Here is a 23734-nt window from a genome sequence, read left to right as displayed (position 1 = left end):
AGACAGTAATTATCAACAGATGGCAGCAGCAGGGGACTGAGAGCACAGAAGAGTCCTCCCCGCGGGAGGGCTTGTGCCCATCCCCAGGCGACTCACTGGTCACAGACCTGGGCAGATAAGATGAAGGTAACTACCGACCCCTCTCCTCACTCCCCACGTTACCTTACCCTTTCCTGGGCATCCACCTTGAGCGGCTACTCCAGGCTCCCTCACAAGCGGCAGGAGATTCACCTGTGCGCTGGGGTCACTTGGCCATTGTCCGGAGAAGGGAAGCACCGTCAGGAGGATTCTGAGTGTTTCAGAAAATGCACAGAACATGTGCAAATGGATATAAGTCAGCTCAACAAGTGCACGCTGACAAGCTGCTCCGTTCCACATGCCTGCCAGACGAGAAATTAGGAACACAGAGATAAAAAGATATATACCTGTTCCTTGAGGAATTAACATCTAATGAGGGAAATAATTACTTACAATACTAACAGCAGTCATTGAAATATATATACTAGGTAAGTGTCAATTTTTTTTTCCATGGTTAACTGTCTGGAATATAAGTTGTAGGGGTTTGGAAGCTATGTCAAGAAAGGCTTCGAGGAGAGGTGACATCTGGGCTCATAAACTAGAATACATTTATTCTAGAAACGTGACAGGTTATAGGCCTACAGCATTGAAAGAGACAGACAGGACCTCTGACCTAAGGAAGCTTCTATCTACAGGAAACAGGAAGATTAGAAGAGGAATTTTCACAGCAAACTAGCAGGCAAGGTCATTCCTAGAGGCAATGAGAGGGATGACTTGTGCAAAGGCACAGACTATGGAAGAGTCGGGCATATGGACGAGGCGAGAAGCGGCTGCTGGGTAAATCTAGCAGCCCTTCCTTTACTCATGGATGTATTAACCCAATCTTTACACCAAGGCACAGGCACGGGAAATGCAGTGCTGAACAAGCCTGGTGCAGTCTCGGTCTTTACGGAGTTTATTGACTCCATAGAGAATGCTGGACATTGAGGACAATATTCAGTATATACTGTCTTCTTTAAACTCCATAGGAACTAAAGCCCCTTGAAGAATGTGGTTGTTTCCATCATGAAAAGAACAATTTTGATTTTTCTCTTTTAGGTAACTACAACGTAGACACAAAGATGAGGGAGAGCAGCATGGATGAAGGATTCTACAGAAATCCCACCATGGCTTAAAATCACTGCCAGGGAAGAGTGAAAACAAAAAGATGCTCCCACATGGTCCTCCCATCAAAATCCATATGAAAAATTTAATGCAGAAAATAATGATACCTTTGTACCCATCACCCAGATTGAACACACCTTAAAATATGCTCCACTTGCTATTGTGAAGAAGGAAAACATTACAGAGAGAACTGAAGCCCCTTTAAACTCCTTCCTTATCCTCCCATCCTCCATCCTACTCCAGAAGCAACCACTAACCTGGTGTTCATCTTGGTCCTTTCTGTCTATTTTTAACAAATTATATATATATATACAAACATACACACACACATACATACATTATACAAACATACAACATACATACACACACACATACATTATATGATATTAATTTATTTGTTTTAAGATAGAATTGTTTTGCATAGTCTGTATAATTAAAAATAATAATATTATACTCTATGTTTTATTCTACAACTGACTTTTTATACTTAAAATTAAACTTTCAGGATTTTCCCATGTTATTCAAGACAATATCTCCTGTATTTTTTTTTTTTGTTCTCATTTATCATTTGTGCTAGGATTCTCCAGAGAAGCAGAATCAGTGACATATATATATATATGACGAGATTTATTGTAGGGATTGGCTCACCTGATTATGGAGGCCAAGAAGTCCCATGATCTGCTGTCTGCACGCTGGAGACCTGGGGTGCCGGGGGTGTAATTCAGTCCGAGTCTGAAGGCCTGAGAACTGGGAAGCTGATGGTGAAATTTCCACTCCGAGTCTGAAAACCCAAGAGCCAGTATCTGAGAACAGGAGACGAGGGATGTCTCAGCTCAAGCAGAAAGAGGGAATTTGCCCTTCCTCCAACTTTTTGTTGTTACTTGAGCCCTCGGTGGATTGGATGGTGACCACCCACATTGGGGAGGGCCAAATGCTTTACTCAGTTTACCAACTCAAATGCTAAGTGCTTCTGGAATCACTCTAGCAGACACACACAGAAATACTGCTTTACCAGATCCGGGCATCCCTTAGCCCAGTCAAGTTGATACATAAAATGTACTTTATTGTTCTTTTTCTTAACTTCTTTTGCTCTCATTTTTTTAATTCTCTGAGATGTCTACAATTCTTTCTTTTTTCACTGTTGGTTGGCAATATATAAATTGTGTTTATATTTTAGTATTTAACATTAACCTTTTATAATTTTCTAACAAGTCTAGGATTATTCACTATTTTTGTCCTCCTATAAACAAATCAAGGACTTTATCATGTTTTAACCATTCTGTTATAATCTAGTATCTATTCTTTTTCTATATTATCTGGACATTTAGTTTTATATGTTTCTTGGTAAGCTGTGTTTACCTTCATTAAATATACTAAGATATTTTGTTAATGTACTCGCTATTTTTACTTGCATCTATTCATCTTTCTGGTTTTACTTTTCATTTTTTAAGCACATCTTTTTTTTTTTTTAGTAAAAGCTGTGGATGATAAATTCTTTAATCTTTGTCTGAAATTTTATTTATACCTCCCTCTTATAGTTTTTTTGGATCTAAAATTATAAATTGACAGTTATTTTCTCTCATCACCCTGAAGATATTGATTCATTGCCTTTTAGCATCTTTATGATAAGGAGAAATCACTGTCATTGTATGTCATTTTTTGTTGTTGTTGTTAACTTACCTCTTCTCTCTGTTAGCTTTAAGATTGGTCATTTTTAAACTTTTTTATTAAAGAATAGTTGATTTACCATGTTATTGTAGTTTCAGGTGTACAACATAGTAATTCTATTTTTATAGATTATGTTCCATTTAAAGTTATTACAAAATACTGGCTATATTTCCCTGTGCTGTACAATATATCCTTGCAGCTTATTTATTTTATACATGTAGTTTGTATTTCTTAATCCCCTATCCCTGCCCCCTCCACTGGTGACCACTAGTTTGTTCTCTGTCTGTGAGTCTGTTTCTGCAATACACATTCATTTGTATAATTTTTTAGATTCCACATATAAGTGATATATAGTATTTGGCCTTCTCTGACTTATTTCATTAAGCATAATACCCTCCAGGGCCATCTACATTATTGCAAACAGCAGTTTCATTCTTTTCTATGGCTGAGTAATAATATACATATATTTATTTAATTATATATGTATCTTCTTTATCCATTCATCTGTTGATGGACACATGGGCTGCTTGCATTTCTTGGCTACTGAAGATAATGCTGCTATGAACATTTAGGTGCATGTATCTTTTCGAATTAGTTTTATTCATTTTCTTTGGATCTATACCCAGGAGTGGAATTGCTGGATCATATGACAGTTCTATTTTTAGGTTTTTGAGGAATCTCCATCCTGTTTTCCACAGTGGCTACACCAATTTACATTCCCACCAACAGTGTACAAGGATTCCCTTTTCTCCACATCCTCACCAACATTTGTTCCTTGTGGTCATTTTGAAGAGAACCACTCTGACAGGTGTGGGGTGATATTTCATTGTGGTTTTGATTTGCATTTCTCCTGTGATTATTGCCACTGAGTATCTTTTCATGTGCCTGCTGGTCATCTGTGTGTCTTCTTTGGAAAAATGTCTATTTAGGTCTTCTGCTCATTTTCAATCAAGTTGTTTGTTTGTTTGTTTTTTATATTGAGACATGTGAGTTGTTTCTAATCAGTCATATCATTTGCAAATATTTTCCCCCATTCAGTAGGTTGTCTTTTAATTTTTTCAGTGGTTTCCCTTGATGTGCAAAAGCTTTGAAGTTTAATTAGCCCCCATCTGTTTATTTTTCCTTTTGTTTCTTTGCCTTGGGAGACAGACCAAAAAAAATATTGCTATGATTTATGCTAAAGAATGTTCTACCTATGTTCTCTTCTAGGAGTTTTATGGTTTTAGGTCTTACATTTAGATCTTTAAGCTATCTTGAGTTTATTTTTGTACATAGTGTGACAAAATGCTCTAATTTCATTCTTTTACATGTAGCTGTCCAGTTTTCCCAGCACCACTTAATAAAGAGAGTGTCTTTTCTCCATTGTATATCTTGCCTCTGTTGTCATAGATTTAATTGACCGTAAGTGTGTAGGTTTATTTCTGGGCTCTCTATTCTGTCCCACTTAACTATGTGTCTGTGGCAGTACCATGCAGTTTTGATTCCTATAGCTTTGTAGTATAGTCTGAAGTCAAGATGCATGATACCTCCAGCTATGTTCTTTTCTCTCAAGATTGCTTTGGCAATTCAGGGTCTTTTGTGGTTCCTTATAAATTTTAGAATTACTTGTTTTGTGAAAAATGTCATGGGTATTTTGATAGGAATTCCATTAAATCTGTGTATCCTTCTGAGTAGAATGGACATTTTAACAATATTAATTCTTCCAATCCAAGGACATGAGGTGTCTTTCTACCTCTTTGTATTATCTTCAGTTTCCTTCACAAAGTTTTATAGGCTTCAGGGTATGAGTTTTTCACTTCCTTGGTTTTACATTTCATTACACTATTACATGTCATACACTAACATAGTATTAGAAGTCCTAGTCACAGCAATCAGACAAGAAAAAGAAATAAAAGCATCCAGTTTGGAAAGGAAGAAATAAAATTGTCACTATTTGCAGATGACATGATACTCTACAAAGAAAACTAAAGTCTCCACTATTAGAACTAATCAACAAATTCAGTAAAATTGCAGGATACAAGATTAATAGCCTGGTTTTGTTCATGATGTATTCCTTTATGATTCTTAATCACCCCTCATATATTTTTTTGCAAATCTTTTTCAGACTGTTTTATTAAATCTATTTTATGTGCCTTGACACATCCAGTCACAGATTTTATTGACCACCTTTTAATATTTTCATGTGTTTTATAACTTTGGTTTGTGGGCACATTTTTGAATGGAGTATTATTGTTTTTCTCTCTGACGTGGGGGTAAATACGTTTGTTTTTATGTACTCCTTCACGTCTAACCTTTTCTGCCTTCACCTGAGCCCCTGAAACTCTTGGCCAGAGCTAGGTCTTTTATTGGAATCAAGGAGCTCTTGCCCCCAGAGGCATTCATAGACACAGTCACTAGCCAGGAGAGTCTCTTGGCTAATAACTCAAAGGTACACATCTTCATACAAAGTAAAAAGCAGCAACTTTTCACACCAGCAGGGAGAACCACATTCCAGCACTTTTGAGAAACAGTGATCCTGGCACCATTAGGGCAATTTAGTCCTAATTGCACCATAGGGTCTAAACTCCAATCCTCCCCTGCTCCCTGCAGCACAGAGATGAGTATCCTATTTTTGAACAACCGTGGAGGATTTTTTCCCTTTTACTATATTTTATCTATCATTTCCATGTCTGGGAAGCAGCAGAGTTGACTGGCCTCAAAATATAAACTTAAAATCTCATTCTGACATGTCAACCACCCTTCAAAAATCAGATTATTGCTTAGTCTCACCTCCCTGTCACAGTCCATGATTATTCCTCTGCTTGGAATTCACACTCCTGGTTCTGCCATATTAGTTCTTCAAGGCTTAACTTATACCTCTCCTTTTTCAATATGTTTTCCACAGTAAACTCCATTTCCCCCAACCGCTTTATTTGTTCCTCACGCTCAACAGATTGCGAACTTGAGAATAGAGGCTGAATTGGTTTCATCTCACATCTCCTTTTAAAGTTCACTATGAGTGCTTAATCAATACTTAGTGAATGAACAGTTAATGAATGCATATTTGTTTGAGCTTTAGAAAACCCAAATGCACAGGACCTTATTTTGACTTTCCTAAAATCTACCAGCAAGGCTAAAAATAAAAAGTAGAACTAAAACAACTTTTCTCTTCAAGACATCTCAAACTCCTAAACCTATACTCAGATATCCTGAAAACATGTAGACATTTTGCAGTCTTCCAGTTCTGTGAAACCCAAAACAGTTTGTTCTCCTTGCCATTTCGGAAGATAAATAGGATTTGTGGAGAAATTATGCAAACTTTCCCTGGAAAATAAAAAGATTTCTAAAAAACCCACAGGCAAACTTCTGAAAAGCCAAAATCAACCAGCTCCATTTTACATGCAGAACTTTCTACACCTCTCCATAAAATAATGTGGATGATTAAATCTCACTAAAACTTAAGAAAATCAAATACCACATTTTGCCAAGAAACATTAACATATACATATATGTGTGCACATATATTTGTGTGCATGTATATATCTACACTCAGATGAACAAGAACAGCAGCTTTATGCAACTGAATGAATAAATGGGTGAATGAGAGAATCTGAGCAGTAATTATTTGTTAGATCACTGGCACTTACTCTCTAACAGTAGAAACAGCTGATGGTTCTCTCCAACACAACTTGCTCCCAAGACCCCGTGAATTTGCAATACTATCCTTTGATTAAGCCTTCCCTACCTTGGTTAACTGGATAAATCTCATTCAGCTTAAATCCTGCCTCCTTTGGACAGCCTCTGACTCCTGGCCTAACCTCACTGCCCTTTCCACCCCTCTATCAGGACAAGTACTGAGACTATTTCTTCACCTGTCTTCCCTTCATCAAACTGTGGGTCATCTAAGGGTAAGATCAAGGGTTTCCATCTCTGAATCCCAATGCAGCCCTGTGCTTAACACATGATAGGTATGCAGTACGTTTTTGATGAATGAATGAATAACACTTATGGGTAGAATTACTCTGCAATCTATTTCCATCAAAGAATGAAACCATTAACAGCTTCTGCTTTATCAGGAGTCCTCTGCTAAACACAATCTAAAAGGGCTTCTGCAAAACTACTGCTAACTTTCAGTGTGAACACCATGATCCTTCTAAAATTAAAAAAAGGCACCCCTCCCGTTAAAAAATTTCAGCCATTTTACACCAGCAAATAAACACTCAAATGATATGTTTTTCTATTAAAAACTCGTGAGTCTTAAATTTCTTTTTAATCACAGGCTTTAGTATTATTACACGTGTTCCATTAACAGGCATATCCAATGAATTCCCTTTCATAAACACTAGTAAGTTCAGTGCAAGCCAGCCAGGTGATTAATTTATAATTCTTGACACATTAGGGAGGTGGGTTGGAGGTAAGAAGTAGCCAGTAAGTCCTAGGATGCTTTGCCTTTTATGCCAACACCATGGACACACACAGAGAAGGGCACATGCAAACACCTGAGCACAGAACACATACACACACACACAGACACATGCCACCCATGAACACTCACTGCTTGACTGGCACTGGACCCATATTTGACAAACCAATGCCTGAAGGCAAATAGCTGAGCCTAAACTGTTGCAGGTTCCTTTTCACGTAAAAATAATAATATTGAATAAAAATTGTTGGAGTTTGGCCAGAGCCTAATGCAGCACAATTTCTAAATTCAGCGTCGTCCTTCCCCCAACACACATACTCCCCACTTGCTCTGCCGCCTCCTTGCTTTTCTAAGCAGGTTACTCTACCTCGCATAAAGTCATTCAGTATTTGCTTCCATCTCTGATACCTAATGCATTAGGCTCTCTCCCTACACCTGAGGGACAGAGATTCACTGTGCAAGAAGGAAAAGAACTTCAGATTGGAAATAAGCAGCCACTAACTTGCTGTGTGATTTCAGAAGAGTTAGTTCCCCTCTCTGAACCACGTGAGTGAATGTCCACATATGTGAATGAGAAGGCTGGCTGTGTTGATTCCTTCCCTTTCTAACTTTTTTATGTAGTAGTTGAGAGCATGGACTCTGGAGCCAGACTGATGGGGATCAACTCCTAGCCCTTTATTTGCCTAGTAAATAGTGATGATGATGATGATGATGAAAATGATGATGTTAGATGGATGACGGATCAACAGATGATAGCCAGATGGTAGGTAGGTAGGTAGGTAGATAGGGAGATAGACAGATAGATAGTATCTCATGGATACTGTCTTATACTGAGAACTAAATGACATATTCCATATAAAGTGTTTAAAAGAGAGCCTGCCCCATTGTAAGCCCTATATAAAGGTTAGTTGCTATTACATTACACAAATTTAAAAAATGATTTCCAAAGGTCACACTATTAACTCTTTCTGTCTCGTTTTTGTATTTCAGAATAAGGGTGTGATAAACAAAAGCCAAATATTGAACATCTACTTCTGGTCACACGAGGGGACAGTTGTTTCCCCTAATCACTAAAGTCCCCGACTCTTAGACCTCACGAATCAGTTGGGCCTGCTGAGCGCTGCTGGCGCTGCCGGGAAGACGAGGACAGGAAGGAACGGGAGGGAAGCCGCCGTCAGGAATGAAGGGCGCTGGCAAAGCGAGGGGACTCACACGGAGCCCTGGCCACACGGACTTGGCAGCATCCAGGCCTCTTCATCTCTCAATTTCATGGTCATAAAAAAAAAAAAACACATAAAAAGCCCAGTAACTACATGAATATGGAAACGGCTTGAACACCCTGGAGATGTGGTCAGCGTGGGTCACATTCAAGTCGCACTGTGGCATCCAGGGATGATGGCAGGTCAGGCAGGCTCTGTGACCTTCCCAGGGACAAGGAAAAGGGATGAAAATGATATTTCAACCCCCTGAGCTATCAATGCAGAAACTTTCACAGAATCTAAGTCCAGGACAGAAAAACAAACCGTTCAAAGTTTTCAATCTTCCAATATCCCAGTTTCTAAGGAGATTTCCTCCTAAATGAGTCACTGGAAACTGCTCTTTAAAAAGCAGGTATTTATTTTTCTTTTATAAAATATTGAATATATTGCTTAGTAATAATAACAGGGGAAAAAATAACAGTGATGTAAACCAAGGCAAGAAGACTGGTCAGCAGGGTGATTATCCTTGATCTGTGCTTTCAGCTGGAGCCCAGTGACAGAGTGCTTTCTCTTTCTCTATTCCCTGCCTTGACAGAGCACTGTACTGGGAGCCCCGCGGCTGAGGATCTCATCCTCAGAACATCTGCTGATGAGCTGTGTGTCCCTGGGAAACCTCTTAGCCTCTCTGGGCCTGTTACACGATCAACAAGAACATTAATTAGATAGATCGCAGCCCTCATGTTCAATGGCTTTAGGCTGCCATCCACCAGCTCCCACCCTCCATTGGTCAAAGGTTTCCTTGCGAAAATCTTAATACCCTTGTGGATCCAGGCTTGCACGTGCCTTCATCAGAACGGCTGAGTGATGTCCAGCAGGTGTCATAGGAAGCAGGTAGAAAAGCCACAACTCAATCAGGATGTAATTAAAAGGAGAGCTGGGAGGATGTCACATGGGCACAAGAGGTACCTGATACACTACGCTTTTTAAAATGACAGCTCACTCGTGAACTGTACAACACGGTGAATCCTAACTTAAATTATGGACTTTAGTGAATAATAATGTATCAACATCGGTTCATGAGTTGTAACATACGCACCACACTCCTGTGAGACGTTAATAACAGAGGAAACCGCACACAGGGGAACAAGGGTATATGGGGACTCTCTGTACTTTCTGCTTAGGTTACCTGTATACCTGAAACCGTCCTAAAAAACAGTCTATTAATTAAAACAAACAAACCAAAAAACAAAAAAACTTCAGCTCTCCCTGTTTCTAACACACCTAATGTATCTTATCATCTTAGTTAGGGCTGCTCTAACAAATTACTCTAAAAATAGGACTGTATAGTTTAAACAATAAACATTTATCTCTCCCAGTTCTGGAGGCTGGAAGTCCAAGACCAGGGTGCAGCATGATGGGGGTTGGTGCCCACTTTTCTTTGTTTCACATGGCAGATATACGATGAGCTAGCTCTCTGGTCCCTTCTTTTAAGGGCACTAATTCCATTCACAATGGCTCGAACCTGATGACCTTGTTACCTCCCCAAAGCTCCACCTCCTAATACGATCACACTGGAAGTTGGATTTCAACATACGAATGCTGAGGGGCACACAAACATTCAGTCCCTAACACTCACCTTGCTCATGATGCTCGTTTTTTTTCATGGCGCTCATCGCAGTCTTATTAGCCTTATTAGACTTACATTTAGTGTTGACTCCACCTCATGCAGGATCCATGAGGATAGAGATGTTTGTAATTTTTGTTCACTGATATATTCCCCAGTAATGCCTAGTGCATGACAGACACTCAATAAGTACTTTTTGAATCAATGAATGGATGAATAAGAGAACATGAGAAGCCTAAAATTCTGGCAGACTAACTGCAGAACAGAGAATCCAATGAAGATGAGAAATAACCCTTAGGCAAAGACAAAGGATGGGGAAGGTTTACACTAGTGACCACTCTTCTCCAAAAGCTCATCAAGTTCCCCTCCCCACTCTCTACACCCATGAAATCAGCAAGAAATTAACCTGGAACTACCGATGACAAAAGCCAACTGGGCAGCCCAAGTCAACAGCAAGAAGCACAAATTATCAAAAGATGCCAACTTGGGCAAATTTTAGCCATGTCCCTAGTGAGGATCTGACACTAGGCCCGAGACTGTGGTTCCAAGAAGAGTGATTCCTACCTCCCTTGGATTCCCTGAAACCACTGCTCGACGGGGAAGGACCATGAGACAAACTGATGGCCATGCTGATGATGAGGGAAAGCGCAGAGAGAGCTATGACCTACTGAGGGTTTACCATGCGGAAGGCAGTGCCCCACACGTGTAATCATCGCAGCATCCCTGGGAGACAGGACCGTTATCTTCACTGTGGCAGAGACAACGTCAGTTGTTCACGGTTGCATCTCCCCTCACCACACAGCAGTTTTCCCACCACCACTCCCCTTGATTCAAAAAAGGTTCCTATGCCTGGATTCTGGCTAATGGAGCATAGGCAAAAGGGATGCATCCACTTCTGCGTGTGGCTCCTCTCCCACCACCATTCCCAATATTCCACACTTTCCTTCTTCAGACAGTAAAGTGGGAAAGAAAGAGAGTGTAAGGGTGTCAAGCCACTGGGAGTTCCTGTTACAGCAACCAGCAATAATTACCTTGGCTAATGCTACCATTTTACAGAGGAGAAAACTGAGGCACCATTGTAGGGACTTGCCCTAGTTGGTACTGGAGCTGGCATCTGAATACAGGTAGTCAGCCTGCATCCATGAGCTTAATACCCTGTGAGAGCAGGCTTTGGGGAGACCAAAGCCCCTTCATTCAGCCACAGTCTCTGATACCAGGGAAGCCACGAAACCAACATCAGGAAATGTCTCACCTCCAGGAACTGTGGGCAGGCAGAGCACACAGGCTTTACAGAATGAGGTCGCTCAGGAATTCTGTGTCTATACATAGGCCACATACTTAATTTTGATGCAGATGGTATATGGCATTTTCTGTTCATTAAATTCCTTAATATAACTTTATGGTAAGAATGCTCGTCTTGTATTTCATACAGTCCCAGGAGTGCTAGGAACAGGGATTAAGCCACCCAGCAACACTGCATGAAACTAATTAACTGGCAGCATTTACAAATGCTTACTACATGACGGTACTACATTCTGAGAAAAAGAAGGCACTGGGAATGGATGAGGAAGATGTCTCCGCACAGATGTCAGTTTATACTCTGGGGCAAGCACTTGGCAAGGAGTGTCTGTATACTTTACATTATCCCATCATTCTGACAACCCTGTGAAAGACGCATTATTACCCCTATTGTACAGATACGGAAACTGAAGGTCAGGGAGGCAAGTAACTTTCTAAGACTCCTCAACTCACATGGGGGAGAAAAAAAAATCCAAAGCAGCCCAAAGAGAAAGGGGGAATGGATAAATTAAGAGTATGAGATCAACAAATACACACCACTATATACAATATAGATAAACAACAAGAACCTACTGTATAGCACAGGGAACTATATTCAATATCCTGTAATAACCTGTAATGGAAAAGAATCTGAAAAAGAATAGATATATTCTATTATATATATTCACATTAGATATAACTGAATCATTTTACTGTACACCTGAAACTAACACAGTATTGTAGATCAACTATAGTTTGATTAAAAAAAAAAAACAGCTCAGCATTGTCCAGGCTTTTTCACTGCAATCCATGACCCATCAACAAGATTGTTTTTAACTGAAATACATAGTGATAGAAAAAAAAAAATAGCCTAGGGCACCTCCCTTTCTAGAATAGAAGTGTTTCAAAAAAACTTTTAGAGTAAATCTCTGTAAAGCAAATTCAAATTCCCTATTGACTCTCCAAGTTGGGACAATGAGCTAAATTCTTTTACAGAGCAAGGAGGAAAGACAATAACAGATGATCTCCACTGAGGGCTCACTAGGTGCTACACACATCATATGCATTATTTTTTCACATTCACAACAAACCTATGGGACAGGGTATTATTATTCGCATGTTAACAGGTGAGGAAACTGGGAGCATAAAAGGACAACTTACTTGCCAATAGACACACAGCCAACCTCAGCCAGAATTTCAACCCGGGGAGTCTGATGGTAAGAAGAATAACATCGATGATGCTATTTAAAGCTAACTACAAGCCAGGCAGCGTGCTAAGCATCTATCATATATTAACTTGTTTAATCCTCAGAATAACTCTATTATTGTCCCATTTTATAAAAGAGCAAACTGAGGCACTGAAGAAATTAAGTAAAATGACGTAATCCATACTGGCCTACACAGCTTGCAAATGGCAGAGCCAGAGTTCAGATGCAGGCAGTTTGGCTCCAGTGCCTGGGCTCATAACCACCACACTCTACTGCCTGATTCCAGGACCTCTCACATCTTTCTTCACTACAATCTTTCTCTTAAGTGGAGGCCAAAACCACACAAAGCAAGTGTCTCCACCATATTTAGGGGAAGCATGATTTCTCACCCTCCACCCCCAGTCTCCTGCCTGCAATCTCTGATGCTGTACTGTTATCAACTGAAATTATGTGTGTCTCCCCCCAAATCCTTCTGTTGAAGCCCTAACTCACAGTGTCATGGTATTTGGAGGCAAGGACTTTTAAGAAGTAATCAGGATTAGATGCAGTCTTGAGGATGGGGTCCTCGAGATGGTATGAATACCTATATAAGACAAGACACCAGAGAGCTTGGAGCACTCTCTCTCTCTCCCCCCCCCCCACCCCCCAGCTCTCTGTCTCTCCACTGTGGCCATGTGAGGACACCACATGAAGGTGGACACTGGAAAGCCAGGAAAGGGGCTCTCATCAAAAACTGAATCAGCCAGCACCATGACCTTGGACGTCCCAGCCTCCAGAACTGTGAGAAATAAATGGTTGCTGTCTAAGCCATCAGTCTACGGTATTTTGTTACAGCAGCCCGAGCTGACTAAGGCATGATCAGCAGCTCTCCTGTACGTGACAACTTCAACTCCATCAGAATCGCATCTCCCAGTCTCCTAGGACTCAGCTCCATTCTCCCTTCTAGCTGACTGTTTCCGGGGCCTGACAAACGGGTCGGGTGTGATGCCCTTACTAAGACCTCTAGTACTTCCCCAGATGCTGTCTCTCTCTTGCAGAGGTGCCTGCGCAGGAAAGTGGTCCACGTCTCAGGATTCAAGTGAACCAAACTACAGGCATTCCTTGCTCCCTCCTTGTATTAGTCATCCACTGCTGCATAACAAGTTAAGATAGAATTTAAAAGCTCAATACAGTAACATTTACCATCTCATAATTTCTATTGATCTAGAATCTGGGCACAGCTTAGCTGGGTCCCCTGGCTCAGGGTCTCACAGGTGTTGGCCAGGGCAGTCATTTTGCCTCAAGATGGGAATGGGAGTGGTGTGGGGATACAGGGAGGATCTGCTCCCAAACTCATTCACATGGTCCCCTAAGACATCAGTTCTTTGCCACATGGGTCTATTCTCAACACACGGCTCACATCCCCCAGAGGAAGAGCCAGATAGCAGGACCCAAGATGAAAGCTACATACAGTCTCTTTGTAGACTGATCTTGGAAGTGCCATCTTATCACTACTTCTACTATGTTCTATCCATTAGAAGCGAGTGGCCAGGGCCAGCCCACCTTTAAGGTGTGGGGATTACACAACAGTCTGAATGTAAGGAATCTAGGATCGTTGGAAGCCATTCTAGAAGCTGCCGACCTTGAAATTTCTTTGAAGTTAGAGCTACCTGTAGTAGTCTGACAGTTTACCATAGCAGATTAGGATGAGTTATCAGCTGAAAATTCTAACTCAAGTAACAGGCATCCAAATGGAAACAGGCTTAAACAATGTGGAAATACACTCTTTCTAATAACTGCTAAACTGCTGAACTGCCTAACTCTTTCTGATAAGCTTGCAAATTATCTGGGTGATTCAGTGGCTCAACCACGTGAGCGGGGCACTGGGCATCTCCCTCCCTCCCCCCCCCCCCCCCGTCTGCCCTCCACTACGATCACTTCACACTCAGGCTACCTTCCCTCTTGGTCATACGACAGCCGTCAGTAGCACCTGGTGCAGCGTGCCTCCTTGGAATATAAGCATGGAATATAAACAAGGTGGCCATTTAAGACACTGTCAGCGTGAAAAAGGCCACTAATTAACAGTTAAAACAGGACACCAGGCATAAAGCAGGACTTCCCCAAGGAAGAGCGGGACAGCTGGTTGCCCCAAATGCAAGTTTTCCTCTTCAACATCACAGGGTCACCTTAGATCACTGACGCAGCCCTGCACCAGTGATAGGCTCGGCGGGGTATCTTGGGCTTATTCACTCTCATTTGCCCTTCCATTTATCCAGTGCCTACTTATTGAATGTTTTCTCTATTCTAGAGCTGTCAGCATTGAAGATAGAGCAGTGAACAAAACAGACAGAAGTCCCTGACCCACAGAGCTTCTATTCTAGTGATGGGCACAGAAAACAAACCAAGTAAGCCTGCTGGAGGATGATGGCATTAAAGAAAGCAAGGAATGGGACTGGAGAGGGCAGGAGGGTGGCGCAACTTTAACTAAGCTGCCGGGAATATCTCACTGAGAAGGGGATATTTGAGCACAATGTTAGACAAGGTCAGGGCGTAGCTATGGGTGCTGGTGGAACAGTGTTCCAGCACGGGGGTGGGGGCGGGGGGCAGCAGTGGTGGTGAGAGCCAGCGGTCCTGGGTGGGATGAATCTAATGTGCTTCAGGAGCAGTGAACTGGCCAGAGGCTGAAAGAGAGTGAACGAGGGGAGGAGCAGAAGATGAGGTCACGGAGGGAATGGGAGCCGACCACGCAGGGCTAGAGAGGCCATCCTAGGAAGCGCTCTTGTTATCTTGAAAGAAACAGGCCTCGTTAGAGGGTTTAGAGCAGAGACGTTCCACACTCTGATTTACGCTTCACCATGATTCTAGACGGCTGCTAAACTGAGAAGAGAACAGGGACAGATACGTGGAAGCAAGATGGTGTGAGTTAGGAGACTATGATAATCCAGGAGATGTGATGGCGGATGCAGGGAGAGACTCAGACCCTGATATGGTTTGAAAGGAGAGCCTACATGACCGGCTAATGAACTGCTTGAGAAGAGAAACTGAGTGCTGTAAACTGCGGCCTCAGAGCATCCTTGGGTTTGTAAACTAAAATAATGGAGTTTCTACAAAATAGAGTGGAAAAGCCACTGAAGGGGCAGGTTTGGGAGGGGGGCCAGAGAAAAGGGAGAAGATCAGGAGTCTGATTTTGGAGATGCTGTGTTTGACATGCCTGTTAGACCACCAAGTGAAGATGTCAACTAGCCCTTGGAGACATGAGTCTGTGGAGATGTTTGGACTGGAGATGTAAACTTGCAATTCATCAGCATATAAAAGATACTTAAGTCACTGAGTCAATTTGTTAAATCATTCATGCATTCAAACAATTCCATGTGGTAGGTAGCATTTGAGATGCTAAATATATCTATACTTACTTACAGTCACACTATTTTTAATATAAATACATATACAAATATATATTATTTTATATATGTATATACTGATGTAACTTATCTATCTATGTATCTATCTATATTGTTGATATGTATTAACAAACAATACTTTGTTTGATCCCCACTTTTACGGACCTCATTGGTGGAGAAGGCTGATAATAAAATCTAAAGACACTGATGATGTTGCATTAAAAAAAAAAAGAATTCAAGGGCTCCAAAAACAAAGCCGTACCTCTCCCACTCTTGGGTATGAGAGTCAGCTCTGTTGTCCCTTTTTCAAGTTGTGGGTTGGCTTTTACTACGCTCACAGATTCTGTGGGTCGAAATTTAAGATAAGGGCAGGGGGCTGAGGCAGAGTAAACGAAAGGAAAACAGGTGAATGAGAGATTAAAAATAAGCGAGCAGGAAACAATCCCCTAAGGCCTTGTAGGCCATGGTAAGGATTTAGGATTTTACTCAAGTGTGACTGGAAGCCACTGGATGGCTCTGAACAAGAAGCAGTATTTCCTGACTCACATTTTGAAATGCGTAAGTCCCAAGAACAGTGAAATGAGAATATCTTGGAAGAAAATGGAAATGTCTAAATGTATACACCTTGAGCACAGTGGTTGCAAAGTCAAACTGACCCGGATTTCAGTTCTGCTTATGCATACTAGCTGTGTGACCTTAGGCAAGTCACTTAAGCTCTCTGAACTTAATTCCCTCACCTGCAAAATAAAGATAAAATAGTACCTACCTCATTGCTGCCTATCAAACTTATTATTGTAATTATTTTTATTACTGCTGCATAAAAGTTCACTCAAGTCCTAAGGAGTGAGGAGTCTTAGGAAAATCGTAATATTGGATCCAACACAAACTGAAGAGAATTTCAATGAGAACCTTGAAGAAGAAAAAACAGTGGTATTTAAAACAGGGTGTTTCGGTTACTTGCTGTGGTGAAGGAGGGAGAGGCAGAGCTAGGATTATGGATTCTTGCTATGAGTCTCCCTGATTTTTAGTGACGGCCAGAGATCCTTCCTTCCACCCTGACCTCTGTTTTCCTGAATTACAGTGCTGCTCACTACAACACCATCTTGCTCTAACTTGCTTGCACACTCTTCTCCTTTAGTAGACAAGTTCCTTGAGACCAGAGGCTATGTTTGGTTTCACATGTATCTCCAACACCTAGCATAACGTCTCTATTAGTCAGAGTTCTCCAGAGAAACAAAACAAATGGGATACATATGTGCATAGAATATATAGATAAATTAGACACAAATATAGAGAGAGAGAGGGAGACAGGATATAGATGAAGGAAGGATGGAAGGAAAGGAAAGGAAAGAAGAAAAGAAAGGAGGGAAGGAAGGAAGGAAGAAAGGAAGGAAGGAAGGAAGGAAGGAAGGAAGGAAGGAAGGAAGGAAGGAAGGAAGGAAGGAAGGAAAGAGGGAGAGAGGGAGAAGCTTATCACAAAGAATCGGCTCACAGGACTGTGGAGGCTGAGAAGCCCAGACCCGGAGGCCCAGTGGTGTAGTTCCAGTCATGTCCAAGTCCAAACGCTGGAGAAAACTAAAGTCCCAACTCAAAGACAGACAGGCCGAGAGAGAGAATTCTTTCTCATTCAGCTTTTTATTCAATTCAGTCCTTCACTGAATTGAATGAGGTCCACCCACACTGGAGAGGGCATACTCAACCTGCCAAGTCCAGTGTTACCCAGAAATATCCTCACAGACATACCCAGAATAATGTTTAACCAAATACTGGAGCACCCAGTAGTCCACTCGACACAAAAAACTAAGTATCACAGGTCCACCCCTTGTCAACTTGGCACCTGTACGTGTCTCCTTAAACCATATTTAATCTCCAAATAAAGACACTAAGAAGGCCATAATTCTAACATGATACAGCTATCCTGCCATCAACTGGAAGTGGGTTAATCTTCTCCCCACAAAAAGAGGTAAAGCCCTCGAGTGGTATTTCATTTTCTCATTGATTTCTTGAAACTTAAATACTATGAGTTAAAATGAACAATAAATACTATGATATAAAGTCAATACACTTTATGTGACATGAGAGAGAAAATAAAGGTATTTGACATATAGATAAATTATAACCAAATAAGGAGGAAATACTCATGGCAATCACAGGCTTCATTTCCGTAATGGGTCATGCGGGCGTGGTTGTATTTAGAACTACTTTCCTCCACCACCAGTTCTGTATTTCCTTTGCCCTCAGGAAGCACCTCAGGGGTCATGGTTCTTTACCTGGTGGAGTGACCCAAACCTTCATTCCTGAAAACCCTCAGCCTTTAAGGCGGGAGGGTGTAGCTCAGTGGTAGAGTGCATGCTTAGCATGCACGAGGTCCTCAGTTCAATCCCCAGCACCTCCTTTAAAAAATTAAATAAATAAACCTACTTACATCTCCCCCTCTTCACCAAAAAATGATCTTGGCCTCTAGAAGTCCTGCCTGAATTGTTATAAAGTTCCACGGACCTCAATCTCAGGGCACAGTAGTGCTAAGAAACGCCCTAAGGGATCTCCCACAGTCCAGACATACCCTCCTTTACCTGCACTGTGTAGTCATCCAATTTCCCCCTGGTAATGAGGATCAATCAGTCCCCTAGGCAGCATAAGAACTTCCTTTTGTGCTGCTGATTCAGAATCATAAGAAGCCCAAAGTGGCTGGGTGGCGATTTTAACCTCCATTTCAGTGGAATCATGGGTGTGCCTCTGGGTGGAAGTGTTCCTCTCCCTGAGACTAAGACTGCTAGTCTAGCAGAGCGCAAGGTCATGGGAACAGTAAGCAGTAATTTTGCTAATGGGTCACTAGGGGTAGTAGTGAGTGGTGCCACCCCCATTTCCACACCTTGATTCCTGGACCCGTGATTTCTGGCTATGGGAGAAACTGCACCCTATACTTGACTCTGATTCAGCGCACATACATCCCTCTGGAGAATCCTCCCCAGCCCTAAAAGGTATCACCACCTAACTAGCACTGTAACTGTATGCTCAGAAGGTCATTCCACCATTCTATCAAACCAGCTGCTCCAGGATGGTGGTGAATCACACGGTAAGACCACTGAAGTCCATGAACAGGGGCCTACTGCCCCATTTCTTTTGCTGTGAAGTGAGTTCCTTGATCAGAAGTAAAGCTGTGTGGAATGCTCTGATGGTGAAGAAGGCATCCTATAAATCCAAAGATGGTATTTCTGGCAGAAGCACTGAGTGCAGAGGAAGCAAACCCATATCCAGAGTAAATGTCTATTCCCGAAAGAACAAAATGCTGCCTCTTCCATGATGGAATCGGTCTAATGTAATCAGTCTGCTACCTGGTAGCTAGCTGATCATCTGGGGGACTGGTGCCATATTGGTAACTCCGTGTTGGTGTCTGCTGTTGACAGATGGGGCTCTCAGTGGTGAGCATAGCCAGGTCAGCCTTGGTGAGTAGAAGTCCATGTTACTGAGCCCATGCACAACTTCTATCTCTGCCACCATGGCCACTTTGCTCATGAGCCACTGGGAGATGATGGGGTGCCTGGGGACAGAGACTGACTAGTATCCACTGAGTGGGTCATTTTATCCACTTGATTATTAAAACCTTCCTCTACTGAGGTCAACCTTTGGTGAGCAGTCACATGGGACACAGATACCTTCACATTTTTTGCCTGTTCAGAGAGGTCTATCCACATATCTCTTCCTCAGATTTCCTTGTCACCAATTCTCCAATCATGTGCCTTCCAAGTCCCTGACCAACCAGCCAAACCACTGGCTACAACCCATGAATCCATATCTAATAGGCCATCTGGCCATTTCTCCTTCCAAGAAAGTGAATAACCAGAAGCACTGCTCAAAGTTCTGTCCACTGAGAGGCTTTCCCTTCAGCAGTGTCCCTCAGGGATGTCCCAGAAAGGGGTGTGGCACTGCATCCGTGCACTTCCAGGCACCTGCCCAGCATACAGGGCTATCTGTAAACCAAGGGAAGACTCTTCTCTTCCTCTGTCCAGCTGATTACAAGGAAATCCCCATGAGGCCAAGGGTGCAGACTGGGAGAGGGAGGGCAGTTTGGCAGGAGTGGGGACCATGGGCATTTGGTCACTTCTTGAAACTTACCACGCCTCAAGCGGGACTGCTGAGGGCCGGTCATATTCATGCTACTTCCACTTGATGAAGGGGTGTCATCTCTGCACACCCAGCTTCACGGTTTGGTGGGTCAGAGAACACTCAGTTTACAAAGGGCAGCTCAAGTCACATGGTGACTTGGTGGTACATGGCTAAGCATTCAGTCTGGTAAGGCCCAGTATAAGCCAAGAGCTGTCTCTCCAGTGGACCATGGTTACTGTGGAGGGTGGCAGGGCTCTGCTCTAAAAGCCTAGCGTCTGTGCTGTGATTCACCTGCAGGGGCTGCCAAAGGCTCCCAACAGCACTGCAGTCGGCTACTGTCAGAATGGCTAGATTTCAGGACCCAAACAGCAGAGCACAGCCGTCTGGACCTGTTGAAGAACCTTCTCTTGTCCTGAGCCCCACTCAGAACCAGCAGCCGTTCAAGTCACTCGGTAATGGGCCAGAGTAACACACCCAAATGAGTCATGTGTTGCTTCCAAACTCCAGAGACTTATGAAGCACTGTGTCCCTTTTTCAGTTGTAGGAAGAACCAGATGCAACAACTTTCCTTCAGTTTAGAAGGGATATCTTGGCCCCCACATCACTAGACATGTAGAAATTTCACTGACATAGAAGGCTCTTGAATTTCTGTTGTGTTCATTTCCCACCCTCTGACATGCAAATGTCTTACCAGTTACCAGAGTAGTTGCTGCCTCCTGTTCACAATGCCATCAGTGTAAGGGGTCACTGTGATACCCTGTGGAAGGGAAAGGTGATCAAGAGCCCCGGGGGCAAGGAAAAAAAGAGCCCTAAAAACTAAATTATGACCCAGAGCTGGAGAGTTGACATGCCCCTGAGGTAGCACAGCAACAGTGTATTTATTGCTGGGCTTGTTAACTGGAAGAAACTGCTTTTGGTGGTCTGCACCAATAGGTATCAAACAGTAAAAGTGATTTGCCAGATCAATCACTACATACCAGACACCAGGGGATGTGTTAATTTGCTCAAGCAAAGAAACCACATCTGGTACAGCAGCGGCAGCTGGAGTCACCACCTGGCTGGGCTTACTATAATCCACTGTCACTCCCCAAGACCCACCTGTCCTCTGTGCAGGCCAAGTAGATGCGCTGAGTGGGGATTCAGTGGAAATCACCACGCTGCCTCATCCTAATCTTTGATGGTGTCACTAATCCCTGTAATACCTCCAGGAATTTGCTCTTGTTTTTGGTTTGCTGTTTTCCTAGATCCATGCAGTTCGAACAGCCTCTGCATCCCACTGGAACAGCCCTCATTCCACAGGTCAGGAAATCAGTGTGGGGATTCTGCCAGCTGTCGACTGTATAACTACCTATTCTAATTCTTCATCCAGAACAGGGGAAATAAGCACAGGGTGGGCTTAGGGATCACTGATCCCACTGTGAGGTGGGCCTGACCTACAATTCCACTCATCCCCTGATCTCCATAAACTGCTACTCTGACTGGTAGACAGAGGTGACAGTTCCAGGCCAGTATCCAGTAGCTCCTGAAAGTCCTGATTACGTCCTTTTCCCCAATGCAGTTGCCCTGGTGAAAGGTGGCAGGTCCATTTGGGGAAGCCCGGGAGGAAGATTAACAGTATAAATCTATGGCAGAGTGCTGGGGTCCTTCCTCAAGGGGAACCAGTCTCCCCTTCATTCAAGTTGTTCTGGGTCTGTAAACTGGCTCAAACCTGGAAATTGACTGAAGGGTCATGACTTTACGTCTTTATGATTCAAGTTAGAGTTTTGGTCACCTGGGGCCTAGAACTTTTCTGCTTATACAGATCAGTGAGAATTGGTAAGCTTCCTGTGTATCTCACTTCTAGTCACACTGTGATCAGTCAGCCAACACCAGAGAGCTCTGTGAGTCAGGCTATTCCAATCGCTGCTTTGACCCTGTTGTCCATGACAGTTACCATGCCCACCTTGACTTCTGTGGCTGAACACCATCGCTCGGCCCATCACTCCAGGATCCAACTATAGTCAACCTTTGAACAACACAGGTTTGAACTACACAGGCTCACTTATATGTGACTTTTTATTCTTTCAATAAATACAATACTACGTGATCTGTGGTTGGTTGAATCCAAGGATGAGGAGCTGCCAATACAGAGGGCCAAGTATGGGTCTTGAGCATCCTCAGATTTTTGGGGATGCCTGGTTGGCCCTGGAAGCACCCCCCTGTGGATACTGAGGGACAACTGTACCCCGACAGCAGTTAGATTTCCCAATTCAGCAACTACTGTCCCCACTGCAAGGTCTGGTCTACAGAGAAGAGTGGTCACAGAGCTCTGTAAGGACACCAGGGCCCCCCTCATAAATCTATGTTCAAAGTATCAGTCAGAGCCATGTCTTCTGCACCCTCCAAGTGTGGCTGAGTAGGCCTTAAATAACAAATCCACTCTAACACACACTGTCCCTAAGTCTCTGAACCGCTTCAGATACATTAAACCATAGAAGGGCCAGCATTTCTCATTTTCCCACCATAGGCCACATTTTTCATGTCCATGTTTCAGCCAATCAACCAAATGAACTGTTTGAGCTCTTTCTAGCTCCCTGAGCCACAGCATTACGTGCACGACCTGTGCTTCGAGAGCCCACATCAGTTAGCTCAGCCTGATTCGACTTTATGGTCCTGCTACCTTTATCCCACAGCCTTAATATCCATTCTCACACGTGGCCCCACACTTACGTCTGCATAAATTAGAAAAGTCAAGTAGTTCTTTGGATGTGTAACACACCTCCTTATGGGTCACACTTTGTACCTCATCTCTAGGGGTCTTCTGGGACTTGAGTCTAGCTATGGGTCTAAAGCAAAAAGAAGCAGTGGGGGGGGGGGTCCTGAGGAAAACCAGCATTGTCTTGCACGATGATTATCACAATTTCAGGAAAGAGTTCACAGAGGCTGACTTGGGTGCACGGAGCTGCCCAAAATCTCCCAGAGAGAAGGTGTTAGAGGTAGGACAGCAAACTCCTTTGTGCATCTCCTTATCCCGAGATCTTTCATAGCACTTTCCTTCCTCCTTTCCTCCCTCCCTCCCTTCCTTCCTTCTGTCTAAATGTCCAGGGCTGGAATCTGAGAAGGTGGGGAGGACCTACTTCCAAAAAGATGGTATTGGAAGTGGGGAGGCCGAAAGAGGGCAGGAAAGAGGTGGGGGAGCACACACAGGCAGCCCCGACTCAGACTAGGACCACTGATCTCCACTACGTGACTGATCTGTGGCTTGCGTGCTTAATGGATCAGATCAGAATTCTAGCCCTGCTCCATCAAAATCGATTGCAAATGTTCGTCTGTGCCTGCTGATCTGTAATGGTATGTGATGTATTTCATCTTTGAAAAAGTCCACTGCTTTTGATTTTTTTTTCCACCATCTAAAAATGTAAAAAAATATTCTTAGCTCTTGGACCATACAAATACAGGCAGGGAGTGCCCCCCACTGCCTCCCTGCAAAGTTTGCCAATCTCTGCAATATAACTACAGAGTCTGTCTTGTCTCAGCCAGGTTGCTAGATGGTTATTTCCTGCTAGATGCCAGGATGGAATGCTGGCACAGTCACCATCAGCTCCAGGTGCTGTTTCCTTTCTAAGTAAGCAAGCTTAATAAGCAACTTTAATAACTACTATTTATTTAGACAGAAGGAAGGAAGGAAGGGAGGGAGGAAGGGAGGG

The 23734-nt window shown here is 42.9% G+C and overlaps 1 long non-coding RNA gene across 1 annotated transcript in view; it reads right to left on the bottom strand.

Moving 5' to 3' along the window:
- Nucleotides 1–217: 217 nt before the first annotated feature.
- Nucleotides 218–23734, bottom strand: part of LOC135321818 (uncharacterized) — a 178671-nt gene continuing 155154 nt past the window's right edge. Inside the window, exons 2-3 of the long non-coding RNA XR_010381921.1 lie at nt 1831–1963; nt 218–380 (exon numbers count right to left, since the gene is read on the bottom strand). This is a non-coding gene — a long non-coding RNA (uncharacterized LOC135321818). The remainder of the gene's footprint in view (nt 381–1830; nt 1964–23734) is intronic.

This window comes from Camelus dromedarius, chromosome 1, assembly GCF_036321535.1.
Source record: "Camelus dromedarius isolate mCamDro1 chromosome 1, mCamDro1.pat, whole genome shotgun sequence".
Classification (NCBI taxonomy): domain Eukaryota; kingdom Metazoa; phylum Chordata; class Mammalia; order Artiodactyla; family Camelidae; genus Camelus; species Camelus dromedarius.
The sequence above is the reverse complement of the archived record's forward strand: the minus strand, read 5'-3'. Positions and strand labels throughout refer to the sequence as shown.